Below are 16,046 nucleotides of genomic sequence, written 5' to 3'. Positions count from 1 at the left end.
CTATAGACTATCTACTGTTAAAAGAACACATGGGATGTGAACACTTCCCAGGAATGTGTTGTTTTAATTTGTCTGACTTTTCTCAAACTATTCAAATTCAGTTAGACAATATCCATCATATCATTGATAAGTTTTAACAAATACCTAGGGTACCTAACTGGTTTTCTTGGTTTCACTGGATATGGCTGGTAATTGTAGGTCTGCTTTGGTTATGTAGCTGTATTCCTATTATGTTAATGTGTGCACGCAATTTAATTAGTAGTTTAAAACCTATACATGCTTATGTTACACTACAAGAAGATATGTCAAAGAAATAATCAATCTTCCCATGTTTTCTTCTGTCTGCTACTTCTATAGCTTTTCTTCTTCCTTCCTAATTACAACCCTTAAGTAGAATTCGTGCCTCATATCAAAATTACCGAGTATCATAATTCATCCAAGTGATAAAGATACCTCAAGACAAATGCTGGGCATAGAAGCCACAGGGCATAAATCTGCAAAGAAGTAAAACGCTAAACTTTTGAAAGAGCATTGCTTCTCTCTCACTTACCAACTTTACATTTCCCTGTATGGCCCGGAAGATGACTGGTTAGCCAGAGACGGGTAAGATTCCTCAAGGGAGGAACAACCTTAGAGAGGCACAGTTGCAGGGGTGCCATCAGGTGAGAAATTGGGGATCAACAGAGGTGAGACTTAGAACCTCACCCTCCCTGTTTTGAGAGAAATCTTCTGCATCCGTGGATGTTTTGTTGCTCTTGTCTAGCTTGGATTAATACTTAGTCTATAGGCACAGACCTGATCATCTACATTTGCGCTCTTACAGCACTAAACTATGTTTTCTACCTTTATCTTGCATCTACCTACCACTTCAGCATTTTATTAAAAATAAAAATAAAAATAATAATAAGATAGAAATGTGGGACTCACATATAAATCAAGTATAAAAATCAAACGAATAATCATATTTGACCTGATTGTTTATAGTTCATGATGCGTGATCAAAACTGAAAGTTTCTGTGATGACTACCCTTGCACTGTTCACCATGTAAGAACTTATTCACTATGTAAGAACTTGTTCACCATGTAAAAACTTGTTCGTTATGCTTCAGAAGATTGGAGACTGTTGAGAATTAGGCTTGGGGTTGATTAATGATTGTGCATTGAGTTCCCTATACAGAATTTTATTGTTGTTAACAACCATATGATCAATAAATATGAGAGATGCCCTCTCAAAAAAAAAAAAAAGATATGTCAAAGAAATAATCAATCTTTCCATGTTTACTTCCGTCTGCTACTTCTATAGCTTTTCTTCTTCCTTCCTAATTACAACCCTTTAGAAGAATTAGTGCCTCATATCGAAAATTACCGAGTATCACAATTCTTCCAAGTAGTAAAGATACCTCAAGACAAATGCTGGGCATAGAAGCCACAGGGCATAAATCTGCAAAGAAGTAAAAAGCTAACCTTTTGAAAGAGCATTGCTTCTCTCTCACTTACCAACTTTACATTTCCCTGTATGGCCCCAGAAGATGACTGGTTAGCCAGAGACAGGCAAGATTCCTCAAGGGAGGAACAACCTAAGACAGGCACAGTCGCAGGGGGGCCATCAGGAGAGAAATTGGGGACCAACAGAGGGGAAGCTTAGAACATCACCCCCCCTGTTTTGAGAGAAATCTTCTGTATCCGTGGGTGTTTTGTTGCCCTTGTCTAGCTTGGATTAATACTTAGTCTATAGGCACAGACCTGATTATCTACATTTGCCCTCTTACAGCACTAAATTATGTTTTCTACCTTTATCTTGCATCTACCTACCACTTCAGCATTTTATTTAAAATAATAATATAATAATAATAAGGGAGAAATGTGGGATTCACATATAAATCAAGTATAAAAATCAAACAAATAATCATATCTGACTTGATTGTTTATAGTTCATGATGCGTGATCAAAACCGAAAGTTTCTGTGATATGACTGCCCTTGCACTGTTCACCATGTAAGAACTTATTCACTATGTAAGAACTTGTTCACCATGTAAGAACTTGTTCGTTATGCTTCAGAAGATTGGAGACTGTTGAGATACAGGCTTGGGGTTGAGTATTGAGTCCCCTATACAGAATTTTATTGTTGTTAACAACCATTTGATCAATAAATATGAGAGATGCCCTCTCAAAAAAAAAAAAAAGACAAGAAAGCTAAATGAACAACTGTACCTAGATGTACAAAGAGGGACTATTTCAGAAAGTGATTGCTAGCAAGCTCACATACATAATTTACTACTTATCTGGATCATATGTTTAATTTGGTGGTGGGAAATAATTTTTAAATAAGAGTAAAATGCAATAGAAATATGATATGATAGAAATATGCAAATATTCATTTCACACAATAGGTAAGCACTTCTGTGCCATTAAAATATGTTATGTTTGAAAGATACATGCTATTTTAAGAATTAGAGCAATATGTACTAAAGACAAATATATATATATTTTTTTGAGAGGGCATCTCTCATATTTATTGATCAAATGGTTGTTAACAACAATAAAATTCTGTATAGGGGACTCAATGCACAATCATTAATCAACCCCAAGCCTAATTAAAGACAAATATTTTTAAAGAGTGAAATGAAAAATCAACATTATTTATATCATAAACTCCTTGATCATGATGTTCTCCTATATGACAAACATTAATTTACTTGTAGTTGCTTTAGTTATACCCATATTTTATATTTAAGAAGACATAAATGTTTTGAAAATGTGCAATTTAAAAGTGCAAGCATATTTTTGAGAGGCATATATGCAAAAACAAAAAACAGACATAAATTTATTTTGCTGTTATTATCTAGTATGCATGGACGGACATGTGGCTCTATTTTGAAACTGCTTGGCTGCTTACCTTTCCAAAATAAAGTAACTTTCACTTATTTTGAAAAGTTGAAATATCTTAGAACGTGTGCATTCTAACTATGTTGTCAGCCTTTTTGGGTTTTGGCTCAGGCTACTCAGAGTGAAAAATATGTATGGTATATAGTTTTTCAAGCTAACAGTTCACTCAGATTATTAAAATCAGCAAATATTTCTTTTTTTTTCATGTGTCCATTTATATCTTTGTTTATTGTATTAATAGATAATCTACTTGTACAACTCCCCTCAATACATTTTCTCATTCTAGCAGGTGAAAGGCTGATCTACTTAATAGCATCAGAGAGGAGCATACTGTGAAACAATCCTTTTATATCTAAGAAAATTGTATAAGAAATATAAGGAGTTGCTCATGTGAAACCTTTGTAAGATTGTATATCAATGATATCTTAATTAAAAAGAAAAATAAATATAAGGAATTGTATAAGCTGTATCAGGAAATTTTAGCTAACTTTTGTCCAAAAAGGGGGATCTTTCCAGGTCAAGGAAATGTGTTCAGTAGGAGTCCCTGTTGTCGCTGCTCTTCACAGTTTTGGTATACTGGGAGTGCTGAAGAAGGTACAGTTTTCCAACCAGTGGCTTGTAACAGTTTGTTTTTTTTTGGTCAAATAAGAAAGAGAGAAGCAAGATTATGAGGGAAGAGGAATAAAGCTAATGTTCCTCTCTGAAGATCAGATGAATCTATATACTCTTTTCCCTCTTCTTTTATTCAAATATTTTTATTATATAATTTTTTGAAAATACTGAAAAATCTTAGCACCCAGAGGTAGAAAGACTACTGTCTTGGTGAATAGTCATTAGGACCTTTATTATGCCTTGTTGGCTTTGCTGTGTTTCTACCAAGTATGTCTGCTCTCCACTAGGGAATAGGTTGCCTTCCGGTGGCTTTGAGGTATTGGTCCCCTTACATGTCAGCTGCTTGTGAATTAAGCTCTTAGGTTTAATTAGACAGACATTAATAATATGTTGGTTTCAAATTAACCACATTCATGAGTCATAGTAAACATTTTGATCACTTAACTAAAGAAATGATCTAAATAAGCTAAATCAATGAGCTGCTAAAACCAGAAATCTCTTGACTTTTATTTTCTGTTCCCCGCCAGCCCTCATTCCCTTTTTCTTTTATTAAGGTATTATTGATAAACACTCTTATGAAGGTTTCACATGAAAAACAATGTGGTTACTACATTCACCCATATTACTGTGTCCCCCCCATACGCCACTGCAGTCACTGTCCATCAGTGTAGTAAGATGCCACAGAGTCACTATTTGCCTTCTCTGTAAAATCAGGAAATATTTCTTTAAGCACATAGTTAATACTATGTTTTTGAGTTCAACTGATTATTATAAAGAACCACTTCAATTTTGGGAATACTCATAAAAGTAAAAACTGTGAGGAATGTGGAATTAACCTATAAAGCCTCAAGTTTTCCTATGCTTTAAGTGTGTATATTTATTAATTTAAAAAAAAGCATGCATGACTGAATACCTCTTTTCTCCAAGTGCTATTTTATTTTATCATTACCAGTCGAACAGTTATTTTTGAATTAATTATTGAATATATTGTCAAATACATATTACATGTTAGTTACTAATACTAAACTAAGGAAAAGATGCTAATAAGATATAAAAATCAAATCATGTATTTGTGGTATGTTCATTAAAAGTATACATCAATTAAATCTATATTCTGTTGCATAATACTCAGTTTTGTATACCTTCCATGAGTTCTGATTAAGTATTATGTACTTTAACTGAATGAAAAGTTAAAGAGCAATAAAATGTATTTAGTTATTTTATCTAATTGAAGACAAACTAAAATATTTGTGACTTAAACAAATAACCACAATACACTGCAAAGTGAAATTATACAACTGTCTATTAATGTAGGTAATTTGATTTTTGTTATAGTCTGTTTTAATTAAACTAATTTAGTAACCTAAAGAACTCTGCAATAATTACTCAGTTATATATCAGAGAACTACTGAAAAAAAATTTCTTCTAAGTGAGCTTGTATTTATTTGAAGCAATGCAAAGCCATTTAAATAAAACATAAAAAGAAAAAAAGATAAAATTCTTGATTGTTAATGTACGTGTCAAGAGTGTGACAAGTATAAATCCTGTTATGACATTGTAGAGCCCAGTGTAGGTACAACATTTCTTTATAGTAGCGCTTTGTGTGAAGAAACTTTAATGCTGATGTGGTTTGACAAAAAAAAGATAATGTTACCTTTAATACTTACTGATACTACAAACCTTGTCCAGATCAGAAGAAGCACAGTTGTCCAATTGATCATTTTCACAGGAGACATTGAATACATTACCTAAATTATTACCTTGACTATGATATATATATCTCACATAACATAGATAATATAAGTAAGGCTTTAGGGAAGGTATTACTAAGTTCAAATGAAAGCTGGAAACAAATCAGGTCAACTGACTTTTATTTTTTAAGATCAATAGAATCTTAGATAGCTTAAAATAGCCACAGAAATCACCAGGGATCCATATTTCAAAAACGTGAAGAATATCAGGTTGTGGATATATATACATTATCATAAAACTCTTGATACTTTTCTATATACAAGGAGAATGAACACATTTAATACATTAACAAAATTATTTATCATAAATAACCAATCTCTATCCTTTTACATTAAGTATGCTGTACATACATTTATCATGTCACTAACATGCCCTGACAAGGCCAGCCTTTAGAAGAAGTGAAGTAGGCAACAACCTTACACACCCACTTGGATGAGATTTGGGACATACTTTCTCTTTCAGCTCATCAAGGAAGTCAATTGTTGAAGGCGTATTTTCAAGGTTAAAACATGCTTCTCTCTGGATGGGGTAGAACTTGTTAGGTATTGCCACCCTGGGATGAATTTGTGTATCAAAATCCCCAACTAACAGCTGGATAAGAGCAAGATGTCAACAGGCCTGTGTGTACAAAAGAGGCCTGGGAAAAGAGCATGGAGCGTTCGTTATGACAATATGGTGAGGATAAAAATAGTGCTGAAAGGGAGATACTAAAGACGAAATTGGCTTAAGCCACATTCTACTAAGGCTAACCTTACCTTGTTCTTTACAGACAGGGCTTACAATTCCATTGATAATGTGACATGGCCTTGAGCGAGCACTGTTTGAAGCTTGAGAGTGTAAATTTACCTGCTTGTCCACGTTAACCTATTCCAACTCAGTGAAAACATCACAGTCAAACGTGGATCTTCATAGATTCACAGTGAGTGATTTCCTGTGCCCTCTCAGGAGAGCTACTGGAGTTCTTTAACTTTCTGTATTTTACACTTTTTGAATTTCATTTTTTCCTCTATATAAAGCTGCCTATAGCATGAAAAACTTTTTCGATACGTATTAAACAAAGGAAGTACAACCATTATCATCATCTTAAATGATGAATTATTAAATAACAAAGTAGGACAATTTCAAGATGGCCATTCTCACTAGAGTACATTTTAATGCAGCCATTTTGATGCAACTGTCTTGATGTAAAATAACTCTTCTTTTATTTTTGATCTTTAGTAAGGTGTTCAGCAGACATTCCCAGCCCTATTCCATCCCTAACTGCCCTGATTTTGATAGACTTCCATTTTCCAATTTGTTTTTGTATTATTTAATTTTCATTTATATAAGTATATATTAATTGTATATACTAAAGGGGTACATGAACATTTTATAGTCTAAGTGAGTTTACCTCTACAATTATATCAGTTCTTCCTCTAACACTATCATTCTAAAGATAAGTTGTGATATTAAATGTGTGTATGATTCTGAGAACAATCAGAAATTTAATTGGGAATTCCCTGTGCAGTCTGGAGCTCAAAATAAGGGATCCAATTTTGACCCACCTTGCCTAACTTGTAATATCGTACCAGGAAGCCTATGGGGCATGGGTTTGTCCATTCTCCAGGTCAACGTTTTTCAGCATTTATAACTTGATACTCCCTTTTGGGAAACAAAGTTTTCAGTCTCCCTTCCTATTCCTCCTGAGATTTTTACGTCCATCCATCAAGAGTATTTTGAAGAGATTTTCAGAAATTTGTAATAGGAAAACAATAGCTGAATTTCCTACAGCCCAGTCTTGGTTATAAGACTTGTTTCTGAAGGAGAAAATGGAACATTTATATTTTGTCTTCACTAACCTAATTGTTCTTATTTATGCTATTTTATTTTAGATTTATTTAGCATAAAGTCGGGGTGGTGGTTAAACACTTTGCAAGGGTGTCTGTTTAACACAACATTTGGTAACATAATAATAGGCTGAGATTTCTTTTTTCAGGTTGCATTAAAATGTCATTTACCGATTAGATAATATTCTTCAGATGTTGTAAGTCATTAATGGCAAATGTTTTACTAGTTCAGAATTAGGTCTACATTAGCAAAATAATAGGAATCCACTAAATATAATCGTTATATATTATTGTAAATTAAGAGTTCGGAGGCATGCTTATGGGTATACTTACCATTATTTTTGAGGGACAGCGATGGTTGGCCTACAGATGCTCATGGATATTGGTTGATAACCCTAAAAGCAAACATTTAGAAAAATGCAATAAGAACTCTATATGTAAGGTGCTATTCAGAATAATTATTTACATTATTCACACATAACGCATATCTGAAATGTAATGTGACTGATATCCTGAAGTGTCAGAAGAATGACAGTCCCATTTATATAAAATGAATTTTTAAAAAAGCTAAACATTAGTTTAGCGGATATGTTAATATCAGTCCTTCAGTTAAAGAGGAAATTAAATGTCAGTTAAGTATTATAAATGAATTAACAAAATTCTAAATCAAATATTAAGTTGAAATATTATTTCGCATAAAATTATTACAGACCAGGAGTACTTAAATGGTATTTAACTCATAGTCATTAAAATGATACTAGAAGTGGGAAGAGGAAATAACACTTGAGAAATCACTGTTTCAGTATCAATTATTTTCAAAGTATCAATTGACAGTATTTATTTTGAGATGTGAAAACAAAATTAGAACAAACATTAGCTAACTACATTTTTGCAGGACAGATCAATTTGGTTTAACAATGTTAATTTAATATATTTTAAGCGCAAAAAGTTTCCCAAAGCACATAAACATGATCAAAAAGGTTTAACTACAGAGATTTCCTTAAAATAAAAAGCTGTGGGAATCCACTTGGAACCCCAGAGTTGGTATAAAGATTATTTTAAATTGAAGACATTTTGAGATTCAACAGATGCAGAAAAAGCCTCCTTGGAGCTTCCCCTATCTGACTAAAAAGCAGCAACTTCTGGAAAATGAGGCTACCATAAATATCCTCTCCAGGACAATTTTATGGCTCTGAAGATGATGGTAAGCCCATTTTTCAAACCTGTATAGACAAACATAATCACAAACCTATCTCCTCTCTGTTCTCCTGAAAATGCATTTGTCTTTCCTAAAGAAACCTATTTGTTTTTCCCATAGGAACAGTCCTCACCCCTCTATTTTCTCTACTAAATTAGGTATAAAAGCCTTTAACTTGAACCATTAAACAAGCTAGCTGCTTTCTTTGTTGGCTTCATGTACATATGAAATAAACCTTTTTCTCCCATTAATCTCTCCTTTGTCAGTTTAATTTGCAGCCCCCAGTAATAGAACCCAAGAAGGTAGGGGAAAAGTTCCCCCCTCCAACAAAAGTAATTCTTCCATTCATCCAAGTAAGTAAAATAGAGTGATCTAAAGATGATTAGACTTATGAGAAAAACACAGAAAGTGCTAATTATCGTATTATTTGAACACATTAAAATATTTTATTAGCTCATAAACTTATCAGTGTAAGTTAACATGTTGGAAGCATAGTATAAAATATTTATGTGATACATTTTAAAGCCACAACTTAAATAATTTAATGTGGTTACTACCCCTTTAATCATCCAAGATACGATAGACTATACCAACAAATTTTTATATTTTTCATTCTTTATAACAATAAATAAAAACTAGTTCTGACTTCAAATTAGTGAAAAAACAGTTTAGGTACAAGCTTTGTTATTTTAAATTTCAGAAGATACACTTAATGCTGTAAATTTGAACTAGCATTTTCTTGTCTCTTACAGTTCCAAATAATACAAAGATTTATTGAAATAAGTATGTGAGAACACATGATCACATTAAACCTCTATTTTACTGGAATGGTAGAAGATCTATAATAAATAAAATTAATTCTTCATGAAAGGGATGTAAAACTGGATCTACCTAGTATGTTTCAAGAACAAGAGGTACAAAATTAATAGCTACCTTTGAGCAATGATAGGACACATTGCTTGGTAGAGAAGTGGGTGACCAAGTCATTTGTACAATAAGAATTATACATAGCATTACAATAACACATGAAATCGTTTCAATTTACAGTAATTACTCATTCTACCTGCTGTAGCTCCGAATTAATTTAACTAACTGCACAAGTATCCCTGCAGAGAATAAAACGTTTTTGGCCAGAGAACTGCTGCCAATGGAATTACAGCCCCCTTGCGGTTAACTATGGGTATTGCAGACAGAACAATGTGAGCTAAAATAATGATCATGGATGGCATCTATTCATGAAGGATTGATTTATTTACTGTGCTCCCCATCCCTTGGGGTAGGATTGAGATATCTTATAATTATAATAAAAAAACAATATGATAACTTAACTTTTTATTCAAGACATCAACTGAAAACATATGTTTTGGCATTTCTAAAATTTTAGTTAATTTTATTGTAATACCCCAGATGTAATTACATCTTTTTTCAATTTCTCTCTCCCTTTAGCCCCACTTGCTTTGACCCTCCCCCACAACCATGATATTCATTATATTAATATTTTGCATCTATCACACACTTTCTTAGTCTTTTTCTCCTAGATCTTTATACCTGAATATTACATATATTTTATTATCAACACACTCTAATTTCAAGTTTCTATCCATCTTACCGAACTGCTCTTTTAAAATTCCTACATGACTTTGGTAGATTTTTCTCCTTTACATGCTAGTGACTCTAGATAGATAAGAGAGATTCCCCTGAACACAATCTCATCCTACATATTAATTCGAACACTATGCAATTCCATCCTACAAAAACAGTGCATAGAATATTTCAATTTCACATGTGCAGTCCTACTACCTCTGATACTATATTTTTATTTTTTATTTTTTATTTTGTTATCATTAATCTACAATTACATGAAGAACATTATGTTTACTAGGCTCTCCCCTACCGCAAGTGCCCCCACAAAACCCATTACAGTCACTGTCCATCAGCATAGTAAGATGTTGTAGAATCACTACTTGTCTTCTCTGTGTTGCAAAGCCCTCCCCTTTCCCCCACCCCCCACACTATACCTGCTAATCATAATACCCTCTTTCTTCTTCCCCGCCCTTATCCCTCCCTACCCTCCCACTCTCCCCAGTCTCTTTCCCTTTGGTAACTGTTAGTCCATTCTTGGGTTCTGTGATTCTGCTGCTGTTTTGTTCCTTAAGTATTTCTTTTGTTCTTATACTCCACATATGAGTGAAATCATTTGGTATTTGTCTTTCTCCGCCTGGCTTATTTCACTGAGCATAATACCCTCTAGCTACATCCATGTTGTTGCAAATGGTAGGATTTGTTTTCTTCATATGGCTGAATAATATTCCATTGTGTATATGTACCAACTCTTCTTTATCCATTCATCTACTGATAGACACTTAGGTTGCTTCCATTTCTTGGCTATTGTAAATAGTGCTGCGATAAACATAGGGGTGCATCTGACTTTTTCAAACTGGAGTGCTGCATCCTTAGAGTAAATTCCTAGAAGTGGAATTCCTGGGTCAAATGGTAAGTCTATTTTGACAATTTTGAGGAACCTCCATAATGCTTTCCACAATGGTTGAACTAATTAACATTCCCACCAGCAGTGTAGGAGGGTTCCCCTTTCTCCACAACCTCGCCAACATTTGTTGTTGTTTGTCTTCTGGATGCTAGCCATCCTTACTGGTGTGAGGTGATATCTCATTGTGGTTTTAATTTGCATTTCTCTGATAACTAGTGATGTGGAGCATCTTTTCATGTGTCTGTTGGCCATCTGAATTTCTTCTTTGGGGAACTGTCTGTTCAGCTCCTCTGCCCATTTTTTAATAGGATTATTTGCTTTTTACTTGTTGAGGAGTGTGAGCTCTTCATATGATTTGGATGTCAACCCCTTATCAAATCTGTCATTTACAAATATATTCTCCCATACTGTAGGATGCCTTTTTGTTCTATAGATGGTGTCCTTTGCTGTACAGAAGCTTTTCAGCTTGATATAGTCCCACTTGTTCATTTTTGCTTTTGTTTTCCTTGCCCGGGGAGATATATTCATGAAGAAGTCACTCATGTGTATGTCCAAGAGATTTTTGCCTATGTTTTTTTTAAGTTTTATGGTTTCATGACTTACATTCAGGTCTTTGAACCATTTTGAATTTACTTTTGTGTATGGGGTTATACAGTGATCCAGTTTCATTTTCTTACATGAAGCTGTCCAGTTTCGCCAGTACCATCTGTTGAAGAGACTGTCATTTCCCCATTGTTTGTCCATGGCTCCTTTATCAAATATTAATTGACCATATATGTTTGGGTTAATGTCTGGAGCCTCTAATCTGTTGCATTGGTCTGTGGCTCTGTTCTTGTGCCAGTACCAAATTGTCTTGATTACTATGGCTTTGTAGTAGAGCTTGAAGTTGGGGAGTGAGATTCCTGTCACTTTATTCTTCTTTCTCAGGATTGCTTTGGCTATTTGGGGTCTTTGGTGTTTCCATATGAATTTTTGAACTATTTGTTCCAGTTCATTGAAGAATGCTGCTGGTAATTTGATAAGGATTGCATCAAATCTGTATATTGCTTTGGGCAGGATGGCCATTTTGATGATATTAATTCTTCCTAGCCAAGAGGATGGGATGAGTTTCCATTTGTTAGTGTCCCCTTTAATTTCTCTTAAGAGTCTTGTAGTTTTCAGGGTATAGGTCTTTCACTTCTTTGGTTAGGTTTATGCCTAGGTATTTTATTGTTTTTGATGCAATTGTGAATGGAATTGTTTTCCTGATTTCTCTTTCTATTGACTCATTGTTAGTGTATAGGAAAGCCACAGATTTCTGTGTGTTAATTTTGTATCCTGCAAATTTACTGTATTCTGATATCAGTTCTAGTAGTTTTGGAGTGGAGTCTGTAGGGTTTTTTATGTACAATATCATGTCATCTGCAAATAGTGACAGTTTAACTTCTTCTTTACCAATCTGGATTCCTTGTATTTCTTTGTTTTGTCTAATTGCCGTAGCTAGGACCTCCAGCACTATGGTAAATAACAGTGGGTAGAGAGGGGATCCCTGTCTTGTTCCCGATATCAGAGGAAAAGCTTTCAGCTTCTCGCTGTTCAGTGTGATGTTAGCTGTGGGTTTATCATGTATGGCCTTTATTATGTTGAGGTACTTGCCCTCTATACCCATTTAATGAGAGTTTTTATCATGAATGGATGTTGAATTTTGTCAAATGCTTTTTCAGCATCTATGGAGATGATCATGTGGTTTTTGTCTTTCTTTTTGTTGATGTGGTGGATGACGTTGATGGATTTTCGAATGTTGTACCATACTTGCATCCCTGGGATGAATCCCACTTGGTCTTCGTGTATGATCCTTTTGATATATTTTTGAATTCGGATTGCTAATATTTTATTGAGTATTTTTGCATCTACGTTCATCAGGGATATTGGTCTATAATTTTCTTTTTTGGTGGGGTCTTTGCCTGGTTTTGGTATTAGGGTGATGTTGGCTTCATAGAATGACTTTGGGAGTATTCCCTCCTCTTCTATTTTTTGGAAAACTTTAAGGAGAATGGGTATTATATCTCCTCTGTATGTCTGATAAAATTCCGAGGTAAATCCATCTGGCCTGGGTGTTTTTTTCTTGTGTAGTTTTTTGATTACCGCTTCAATTTCTTTGCTGGTAATTGGTTTGTTTAGATTTTGTGTTTCTTCCTTGGTTAGTTTTGGAAGTTTGTATTTTTCTAGGAAGTTGTCCATTTCTTCTAGGTTTTCCAGCTTCTTAGCATATAGGTTTTCATAGTATTCTCTAATAATTCTTTGTATTTCTGTTGGGTCCGTCATGATGATTCCTTTCTCATTTCTGATTCTGTTGATGTGTGTTAATTCTCTTTTTCTCTTTATAAGTCTGGCTAGATGCTTATCTATTCTTTTTATTTTCTCAAAGAGCCAGCTCTTGGTTTCATTGATTTTTCTATTGTTTTATTCTTCTCAATTTTGTTTATTTGTTCTCTGATCTTTATTATGTCCCTCCTTCTGCTGACTTTAGGCCTCATTTGTTCTTCCTTTGCCAATTTTCATAATTGTGACATTAGACTATTCATTTGGGTTTGTTCTTCCTTCTTTAAATATGCCTGGATTGCTATATGCTTTCCTCTTTAGACTGCTTTCGCTGTGTCCCACAGAAGTTGGGGCTTTGTGTTGTTGTTGTCCTTTATTTCCATTTATTGCTGGATCTCCATTTTAATTTGGTCATTGATCCATCGACTATTTAGAAGCGTGCTGTTAAGCCTCCATGTGTTTGTGAGCCTTTTTGCTTTCTTGGTACAATTTATTTCTAGTTTTATACCTGTGTGGTCTGAAAAGTTGGTTGGTAGGATTTCAATGTTTTTGAATTTACTGAGGCTCTTTTTGTGGCCTAGTATGTGGTCTATTCTGGAGAATGTTCCATGTGCACTTGAGAAGAATGTGTATCCTGTTGCTTTTGTGTGTAGAGTTCTATAGATGTCTATTAGGCCATTCTGTTCTAGTGTGTTGTTCAGTGCCTCTGTTTCCTTACTTACTTTCTGTCTGGTGGATCTGTCCTTTGGAGTGAATGGTGTGTTGAAGTGTCCTAAAATGAATGCATTGCAGTCTATTTCCTCCTTTAGTTCTGTTAGTATTTGTTTCACATATGCTGGTGCTCCTATGTTGGGTGCATATATATTTATAATGGTTATATCCTCTTGTTGGACTGAGCCCTTTATCATTATGTAATGTCCTTCTTTATCTCTTGTTACTTTCTTTGTTTTGAAGTCTATTTTGTCTGATACTAGTACTGTAACACCTGCTTTTTTCTCCCTATTGTTTGTAAGAAATATCTTTTTCCATCCTTTGACTTTTAGTCGGTGCATGTCTTTGGGTTTGAGGTGAGTCTCTTGTAAGCAGCATATAGATGGGTCTTGTTTTTTTATCCATTCAGTGACTGTATGTCTTTTGATTGGTGCATTCAGTCCATTTACTTTTAGTGTGATTATCAATAGGTATGTACTTATTGCCATTTCAGCCTTTAGATTCCTGGTTACCAAAGGTTCCAGTTTACTTTCCTTACTATCTAAAATTCTAACTTAACTCAGTTAGTATGCTGCTTCAAACACAATCTAAAGGTTCTTTTCTATTTGTCCTCCTTTTTCTTCCTCCTTCATTCTTTATATATTAGGTATCAAATTCTGTACTTTTTGTCTATCCCTTGATTGACTTTGGGGATAGTCAATTTAATTTTGCATTTGGCTCACAATCAGCTGCTCCACCCTCCCTACCGTGATTTTACTACCTCTGGTGACAGCTATCCAACCCTAGGAACACTTCTGTCTATAGCTGTCCCTCCAAAATAGACTGCAGAGATGGTTTGTGGGAGGTAAACTCTCTCAGCTTTTGCTTATCTGGAAATTGTTTAATCCCTCCTTCAAATTTAAATGATAATCTTGCAGGATAAAGTAATCTTGGTTCCAGGCCCTTCTGCTTCATGGCATTAAATACATCATGCCACTCCCTTCTGGCCTGTAAGGTTTCTGCTGAGAAGTCTGATGTTAGCCTGATGGGCTTTCCTTTGTATGTGATTTTATTTCTGCCTCTGGCTGCTTTTAATAGTCTGTCCTTATCCTTGATCTTTCCCATTTTAATTACTATGTGTCTTGCTGTTGTCTTCTTTGGGTCTCTTGTGTTGGGGGATCTGTGGATCTCCATGGCCTGACAGACTATGTCCTTCCCCAGATTGGGGAAGTTTTCAGCAACTACCTCCTCAAAGACACTTTCTATCCCTTTCTCTCTCTTTTCTTCTTCTGGTATCCCTATAAGGTGAATATTGTTCCGCTTAAATTGGTCACACAGTTCTCTCAATATTCTTTCATTTTGGAGATCCTTTTATCTCTCTGTGCCTCAGCTTCTTTGTATTCCTCTTCTCTAGTTTCTATTTCATTTATTGTCTCCTCCACCGTATCCAACCTGCTTTTAATACCCTCCATCTTGTTCTTTAATGATTGGATCTCTGACCTGAATTCATTCCTGAGTTCTTGGATGTCTTTCCATACCTCCATTAGGATGTTGATGATTTTTATTTTGAACTCCCTTTCAGGAAGAGTCATGAGGTCCATATCATTTAAATCTTTCTTGGAAGTTGTATTAACAATTTTGCTCTGGACAAGGTTCCTTTGTTGTTTCATGTTTGTATATGGCGCCCTCTAGTGTCCAGAAGCTCTATTCTGGAGCTGTTGTGCCCCTGAAGCAATGTTGGGGGTCGCAGGGGAGTGGTACTGGTGCCTGGTTGTAGGAAAGAGCTGTTCCCCACCTCCCAGCTGCTGTGCCTGTCTCCACTGCCTGAGCCAGTGGGCCAGTCACACAGGTATAAGTTTTTGTCCCAGAGCAGCCAGATATGGATCCCTGCTTTCCACAAGCAGCTGGAATCCCAGTCTCCCCAGGAACTCTGCCTGTATTAACTTTCCAACCTAGTAGTCATGTGATTCTCATGAAAGCACCATGAAATGTAGGTTTGTGCTTCCTGGTGAAGATCTCCAGAGCTAGGTATTCAGCAGTCCCAAGCCTTCCACTCCCTCCCTGCCCTGTTTGTCTTCCTCCCGCCGGTGAGCTGGGGTGGGGGAGGGGCTCAGGTCCCACGGAGCCACAGCTCTGGTACGTTACCCCATTCACTGAGGTCTGCTCTTTTCTCCAGGTGTGTGCAGTCTGATGCCGTCCTCTTTCCTGTTGCTCTCTCAGGATTAGTTGCGCCAATTAAATTTTCTAATTGTATCCAGTTTTAGGAGGAAGCCTCTGTCTCTCCTCTCACAGT

General features: G+C 35.3%; 1 protein-coding gene across 1 annotated transcript in view; it reads right to left on the bottom strand.

The window, feature by feature from the left end:
- Positions 1–16,046, bottom strand: part of HTR2C (5-hydroxytryptamine receptor 2C) — a 443,326-nt gene that overhangs the window by 391,444 nt on the left and 35,836 nt on the right. The window contains exon 2 of the mRNA XM_036917246.2: positions 7,410–7,471. The gene's annotated coding sequence lies outside the window, so the exon portion shown is untranslated. The remainder of the gene's footprint in view (positions 1–7,409; positions 7,472–16,046) is intronic.

The sequence above is a fragment of the Manis pentadactyla genome, chromosome X (assembly GCF_030020395.1).
Source record: "Manis pentadactyla isolate mManPen7 chromosome X, mManPen7.hap1, whole genome shotgun sequence".
Classification (NCBI taxonomy): domain Eukaryota; kingdom Metazoa; phylum Chordata; class Mammalia; order Pholidota; family Manidae; genus Manis; species Manis pentadactyla.
The sequence above is the reverse complement of the archived record's forward strand: the minus strand, read 5'-3'. Positions and strand labels throughout refer to the sequence as shown.